Below are 7,500 nucleotides of genomic sequence, written 5' to 3'. Positions count from 1 at the left end.
GTGTCGTCCGTCCCCGCCCCCGTAACCTGCTCTGAAGCTCCGCTTCCCGCCGCGGTTCGCCCTCCACCCCCCCGCCGCACACGCAGCTGCCGCTTCCCGCCGCCTCTGCCCCCCGCCCCGGGATCAACCACCCGCCGGGTCCAGCCGGTCCCGGTCCCGGGAACCTGCTCCCGGGGCCAGCCGGAGCCACGCCCCCTCCTCTGACGCTTCCAGCTGCCGCCTCCCCTCCCACCCCCCAAACTCACACTGGCCCTCGCCGGCCCGCCCACCCGCCTACCTGCTTGCCCGCCGCCGCTGGGTGGCGTGCCGGACACTCTCGCACACAGGTACACAGACAGGGACACAGGGACACAGGCACTCGGGCACACAGGGACACAGGGACACAGGGACACAAGGACACAGGGACACAGGCACTCAGGCACTCAGGCACTCAGGGACACAGGGACACAGGGACACAGGCACTCAGGCACTCAGGGACACAGGGACACAGGGACACAGGGACACAGGCACTCAGGCACTCAGGGACACAGGGACACAGGGACACAGGCACTCAGGCACACAGGGACACAGGTGGCGGGCCGGAGGCCTCTCTCCACTGTGTGGCAGGGGTCCAAGAGCCACCCCAGCCCAACCCAGAGGGTCTTTTGCACCTCTCTAGAGGCCACCCAGAGACCCCAGGCCGCAGCAGAAGCCTCCCCCGCATGCTCTGCAGGCTTCCGACCCACCCCAGGCCGCACCAGAAGCCTCCCCCGCAAGCTCTGCAGGCTTCCGACCCACCCCAGGCCGCAGCAGAAGCCTCTCCCGCACGCTCTGCAGGCTTCCGACCCACCCCAGGCCGCAGCAGAAGCCTCTCCCGCACGCTCTGCAGGCTTCTCAGCCACCCCAGGCCGCAGCAGAAGCCTCTCCCGCACGCTCTGCAGGCTTCTCAGCCACCCCAGGCCGCAGCAGAAGCCTCCCCCGCACGCTCTGCAGGCTTCTCAGCCACCCCAGGCCGCACCAGAAGCCTCTCCCGCACGCTCTGCAGGCTTCCGACCCACCCCAGGCCGCAGCAGAAGCCTCTCCCGCACGCCCTGCAGGCTTCTCAGCCACCCCAGGCCGCAGCAGAAGCCTCTCCCGCACGCTCTGCAGGCTTCTCAGCCACCCCAGGCCGCAGCAGAAGCCTCTCCCGCACGCTCTGCAGGCTTCTCAGCCACCCCAGGCCGCAGCAGAAGCCTCCCCCGCACGCTCTGCAGGCTTCTCAGCCACCCCAGGCCGCAGCAGAAGCCTCTCCCGCACGCTCTGCAGGCTTCTCAGCCACCCCAGGCCCCAACAGAAGCCTCTCCCGCACGCTCTGCAGGCTTCCGACCCACCCCAGGCCGCAGCAGAAGCCTCTCCCGCACGCTCTGCAGGCTTCCGTCCCACCCCAGGCCGCACCAGAAGCCTCCCCCGCACGCTCTGCAGGCTTCTCAGCCACCCCAGGCCGCACCAGAAGCCTCCCCCGCACGCTCTGCAGGCTTCTCAGCCACCCCAGGCCGCAGCAGAAGCCTCCCCCGCACGCTCTGCAGGCTTCTCAGCCACCCCAGGCCGCACCAGAAGCCTCCCCCGCACGCTCTGCAGGCTTCTCAGCCACCCCAGGCCCCAACAGAAGCCTCCCCCGCACGCTCTGCAGGCTTCTCAGCCACCCCAGGCCCCAACAGAAGCCTCTCCCGCACGCTCTGCAGGCTTCCGACCCACCCCAGGCCGCAGCAGAAGCCTCTCCCGCACGCTCTGCAGGCTTCCGACCCACCCCAGGCCCCAACAGAAGCCTCTCCCGCACGCTCTGCAGGCTTCTCAGCCACCCCAGGCCGCAGCAGAAGCCTCTCCCGCACGCTCTGCAGGCTTCCGACCCACCCCAGGCCGCACCAGAAGCCTCCCCCGCACGCTCTGTAGGCTTCTGACCCACCCCAGGCCCCAACAGAAGCCTCCCCCGCACGCTCTGCAGGCTTCTCAGCCACCCCAGGCCGCACCAGAAGCCTCTCCCGCACGCTCTTCAGGCTTCTCAGCCACCCCAGGCCGCACCAGAAGCCTCCCCCGCACGCTCTGCAGGCTTCTCAGCCACCCCAGGCCGCACCAGAAGCCTCCCCCGCACGCTCTGCAGGCTTCTCAGCCACCCCAGGCCGCAGCAGAAGCCTCTCCCGCACGCCCTGCAGGCTTCTCAGCCACCCCAGGCCGCAGCAGAAGCCTCTCCCGCACGCTCTGCAGGCTTCTCAGCCACCCCAGGCCGCAGCAGAAGCCTCTCCCGCACGCTCTGCAGGCTTCTCAGCCACCCCAGGCCGCAGCAGAAGCCTCCCCCGCACGCTCTGCAGGCTTCTCAGCCACCCCAGGCCGCAGCAGAAGCCTCTCCCGCACGCTCTGCAGGCTTCCGACCCACCCCAGGCCCCAACAGAAGCCTCTCCCGCACGCTCTGCAGGCTTCCGACCCACCCCAGGCCGCAGCAGAAGCCTCTCCCGCACGCTCTGCAGGCTTCCGTCCCACCCCAGGCCGCACCAGAAGCCTCTCCCGCACGCTCTGCAGGCTTCTCAGCCACCCCAGGCCCCAACAGAAGCCTCCCCCGCACGCTCTGCAGGCTTCTCAGCCACCCCAGGCCGCAGCAGAAGCCTCTCCCGCACGCTCTGCAGGCTTCTCAGCCACCCCAGGCCCCAACAGAAGCCTCTCCCGCACGCTCTGCAGGCTTCCGTCCCACCCCAGGCCGCACCAGAAGCCTCTCCCGCACGCTCTGCAGGCTTCCGACCCACCCCAGGCCCCAACAGAAGCCTCTCCCGCACGCTCTGCAGGCTTCTCAGCCACCCCAGGCCGCAGCAGAAGCCTCTCCCGCACGCTCTGCAGGCTTCCGACCCACCCCAGGCCGCACCAGAAGCCTCCCCCGCACGCTCTGTAGGCTTCTGACCCACCCCAGGCCCCAACAGAAGCCTCTCCCGCACGCTCTTCAGGCTTCTCAGCCACCCCAGGCCGCACCAGAAGCCTCCCCCGCACGCTCTGCAGGCTTCTCAGCCACCCCAGGCCGCACCAGAAGCCTCCCCCGCACGCTCTGCAGGCTTCCCACCCACCCCAGGCCGCAGCAGAAGCCTCTCCCGCACGCCCTGCAGGCTTCTCAGCCACCCCAGGCCGCAGCAGAAGCCTCTCCCGCACGCTCTGCAGGCTTCTCAGCCACCCCAGGCCCCAACAGAAGCCTCTCCCGCACGCTCTGCAGGCTTCCGACCCACCCCAGGCCGCAGCAGAAGCCTCTCCCGCACGCTCTGCAGGCTTCCGACCCACCCCAGGCCGCACCAGAAGCCTCCCCCGCACGCTCTGCAGGCTTCCGTCCCACCCCAGGCCGCACCAGAAGCCTCCCCCGCACGCTCTGCAGGCTTCTCAGCCACCCCAGGCCGCACCAGAAGCCTCCCCCGCACGCTCTGCAGGCTTCTCAGCCACCCCAGGCCGCAGCAGAAGCCTCCCCCGCACGCTCTGCAGGCTTCTCAGCCACCCCAGGCCGCAGCAGAAGCCTCTCCCGCACGCTCTGCAGGCTTCTCAGCCACCCCAGGCCGCAGCAGAAGCCTCCCCCGCACGCTCTGCAGGCTTCTCAGCCACCCCAGGCCCCAACAGAAGCCTCTCCCGCACGCTCTGCAGGCTTCCGACCCACCCCAGGCCGCAGCAGAAGCCTCTCCCGCACGCTCTGCAGGCTTCCGACCCACCCCAGGCCGCACCAGAAGCCTCTCCCGCACGCTCTGCAGGCTTCTCAGCCACCCCAGGCCGCAGCAGAAGCCTCCCCCGCACGCTCTGCAGGCTTCTCAGCCACCCCAGGCCCCAACAGAAGCCTCTCCCGCACGCTCTGCAGGCTTCCGACCCACCCCAGGCCGCAGCAGAAGCCTCTCCCGCACGCTCTGCAGGCTTCCGACCCACCCCAGGCCGCACCAGAAGCCTCCCCCGCACGCTCTGCAGGCTTCCGTCCCACCCCAGGCCGCACCAGAAGCCTCCCCCGCACGCTCTGCAGGCTTCTCAGCCACCCCAGGCCGCACCAGAAGCCTCCCCCGCACGCTCTGCAGGCTTCTCAGCCACCCCAGGCCGCACCAGAAGCCTCCCCCGCATGCTCTGTAGGCTTCTGACCCACCCCAGGCCCCAACAGAAGCCTCCCCCGCACGCTCTGCAGGCTTCTCAGCCACCCCAGGCCGCAGCAGAAGCCTCTCCCGCACGCTCTGCAGGCTTCTCAGCCACCCCAGGCCGCACCAGAAGCCTCTCCCGCACGCTCTGCAGGCTTCTCAGCCACCCCAGGCCGCACCAGAAGCCTCTCCCGCACGCTCTGCAGGCTTCCGACCCACCCCAGGCCGCACCAGAAGCCTCCCCCGCACGCTCTGCAGGCTTCTCCGCCACCACAGGCCGCACCAGAGGATCTTTTGCACCTCTCTGGACGCCACCCAGAGACTCCAGGCCGCACCAGAGGCCCCCCCCCCAACCATTTACAGGCTGCAGTGCCAGCCTAGGCCCCGCTGGCAGCCTCCCTTGTCTGCTTTGGAAGGCCTCCCATCCACTCCAGACCTGCCTGGAGGCCTCCCTCGACTGCTCCCGGGGCCCTCGAAGCCACCCTAGGCCTTTCTGGAGGACCTGCTCGACCGCTCGGGCGGCTTCTGACGCACCCTCGGCCATCCGGCGCCCAGCAGCTCCCAGGGCCAGGCACCGGCCTCCCCCTCCGGCCGCCCCTGGGGCCGGGGGTGGCTCGGACTCGGCGCCCCCAACGTGTCGTCCCGTCCCCCCCCGCCCCGCACCGCCGAACATTCGCTGCAGCCGAGGGCTTGCCGCTCGACGCCTACCCCACCCGCCCAGCCCCCCGCTGCGGCCCGGCGCTGCCCCGGCCGCTGCGCCCTGCCTCTCATCGCTCCCCCCACCCGGCAACCGGCCGCCGGGCACGGCAAGTCCCAGGGCAGGGAACAGGTGCTGCCGGGACCCCGTGCTGGCTGCCGGCTTCCCGGGGCTGCCCCGGGCACGGACAGGTCGCCCCCCCGCCCCGGCGAATGTTCACCGAACCGGCTGCCGGCTGCCTTCGAGCACCCCCCGCCCCCCGCCACTATCGTCCCCCCCGCCCCCCCTCCGCCTCCGCTGCCGCTTCTCCCCGCACCGCCTCCACTGCCTCCCCCCGCCGCCGGCGAACGAGTCGCCGGATCCGTAGGGTGCCGGGAGCCCGAACGGCGAGCGGCTCCGGCTGCTGCCGGGACCGCGGGGATTCGAGCCGGTCCGGCCGCGGCCGGGACCCCGTGCCGGAAGCCGGCATCCCGGGACGGCCCCGGGACGGCCCCGGTCGCCGGCCGGGTGACGTTCAGCGAAGCGGCTGCCGCCAGTCTTTGGGCCTCCCCCGTGCCGGGGCCGCGGGGCTTCGAGCCGGTCCGGCCGCGGCCGGGATCCGGGGCCGGACGATGGCTTCCCGGGCCGGTCCCGGTCGCCTCCCGGGTGACGTTCACCGAAGCGGCTGCCGGCTGTCTTCGAGCCCCCCCCCCCCCCTCCGCCTCCGCGGCCGCTTCTCCCCGCACCCCCTCCACTGCCTCCCCCCGCCGCCGGCGAACGAGTCGCCGGATCTGTAGGGTGCCGGGAGCCCGAACGGCGAGCGGCTCCGGCTGCTGCCGGGACCGCGGGGATTCGAGCCGCTCCGGCCGCGGCCGGGACCCCGTGCCGGAAGCCGGCATCCCCGGACGGCCCCGGGACGGCCCCGGTCGCCGGCCGGGTGACGTTCACCGAAGCGGCTGCCGGCTGTCTTCGAGCCCCCCCCCCCTCCGCCTCCGCTGCCGCTTCTGCCCGCACCCCCTCCACTGCCTCCCCCCGCCGCCGGCGAACGAGTCGCCGGATCCGTAGGGTGCCGGGAGCCCGAACGGCGAGCGGCTCCGGCTGCTGCCGGGACCGCGGGGATTCGAGCCGCTCCGGCCGCGGCCGGGACCCCGTGCCGGAAGCCGGCATCCCGGGACGGCCCCGGGACGGCCCCGGTCGCCGGCCGGGTGACGTTCAGCGAAGCGGCTGCCGCCAGTCTTTGGGCCTCCCCCGTGCCGGGGCCGCGGGGCTTCGAGCCGGTCCGGCCGCGGCCGGGATCCGGGGCCGGACGATGGCTTCCCGGGCCGGTCCCGGTCGCCTCCCGGGTGACGTTCACCGAAGCGGCTGACGGCTGTCTTCGAGCCCCCCCCCCCCCTCCGCCTCCGCGGCCGCTTCTGCCCGCACCCCCTCCACTGCCTCCCCCCGCCGCCCGCGAACGAGTCGCCGGATCTGTAGGGTGCCGGGAGCCCGAACGGCGAGCGGCTCCGGCTGCTGCCGGGACCGCGGGGATTCGAGTCGGTCCGGCCGCGGCTGGGACCCCGTGCCTGTCGCAGGCTTCCCGGGACGGCCCCGGAACGGCCGCGGTCGCCGGCCGGGTGACGTTCACCGAGGCGACTGCCGGCTGTCTTCGAGCCCCCCCCCCCCCTGCCGGAGCCGCGGGGATACGAGCCGGTCCGGCCGCGGCCGGGACCCCGTGCCGGAAGCCGGCATCCCGGGACGGCCCCGGGACGGCCCCGATCGCCTCCTGGGTGACGTTCACCGAAGCGGCTGCCGGCTGTCTTCGAGCCCCCCCCCCTCCGCCTCCGCTGCCGCTTCTCCCCGCACCCCCTCCACTGCCTCCCCCCGCCGCCCGCGAACGAGTCGCCGGATCTGTAGGGGGCCGGGAGCCCGAGGCGGCGAGCGGCTCCGGCTGCTGCCGGGACCGCGAGGCTTCGAGCCGGTCCGGCCGCGGCCGGGATCTCGTGCCGAACGTCGTCTTCCCGGGACGGTCCCGGGAGGGCCCCAGTCTCCTCCCGGGTGACGTTCACCGAAGCGGCTGCCGGCTGTCTTCGAGCCCCCACCCCTGCCGTGGCCGCGGGGATTCGCCCCGGTCCGGCAGCTGACGGTTCCCTGTGTCGGACGCCGGCTTCCCGGGACTGCCCCGGGACAGCCCCGGTCGCCTCCCGGGTGACGTTCACCGAAGCTGCTGCCGCCTGTCTTTGTCCCCCCCCCCCGTGCTCTCCCTCAGGCGGGAGGTAGACGTGCTCTCCCTCGGCGAGTAGACGTGCTCTCCCTCGGCGAGTAGACGTGCTCTCCCTCGGCGGGTAGACGTGCTCTCCCTCGGCGAGTAGACGTGCTCTCCCTGGGCGAGTAGACGTGCTCTCCCTGGGCGAGTAGACGTGCTCTCCCTGGGCGAGTAGACGTGCTCTCCCTCGGCGAGTAGACGTGCTCTCCCTGGGCGAGTAGACGTGCTCTCCCTGGGCGAGTAGACGTGCTCTCCCTGGGCGAGTAGACGTGCTCTCCCTGGGCGAGTAGACGTGCTCTCCCTGGGCGAGTAGACGTGCTCTCCCTGGGCGAGTAGACGTGCTCTCCCTGGGCGAGTAGACGTGCTCTCTCTGGGCGAGTAGACGTGCTCTCCCTGGGCGAGTAGACGTGCTCTCCCTGGGCGAGTAGACGTGCTCTCCCTGGGCGAGTAGACGTGCTCTCCCTCGGCGAGTAGACGTGCTCTCCCTC

Source organism: Melanerpes formicivorus, unplaced genomic scaffold, assembly GCF_026170545.1.
Source record: "Melanerpes formicivorus ecotype bairdi unplaced genomic scaffold, bMelFor1.0.p_v2 SCAF_215, whole genome shotgun sequence".
NCBI lineage: Eukaryota > Metazoa > Chordata > Aves > Piciformes > Picidae > Melanerpes > Melanerpes formicivorus.
This window is presented reverse-complemented; position numbering follows the sequence as displayed.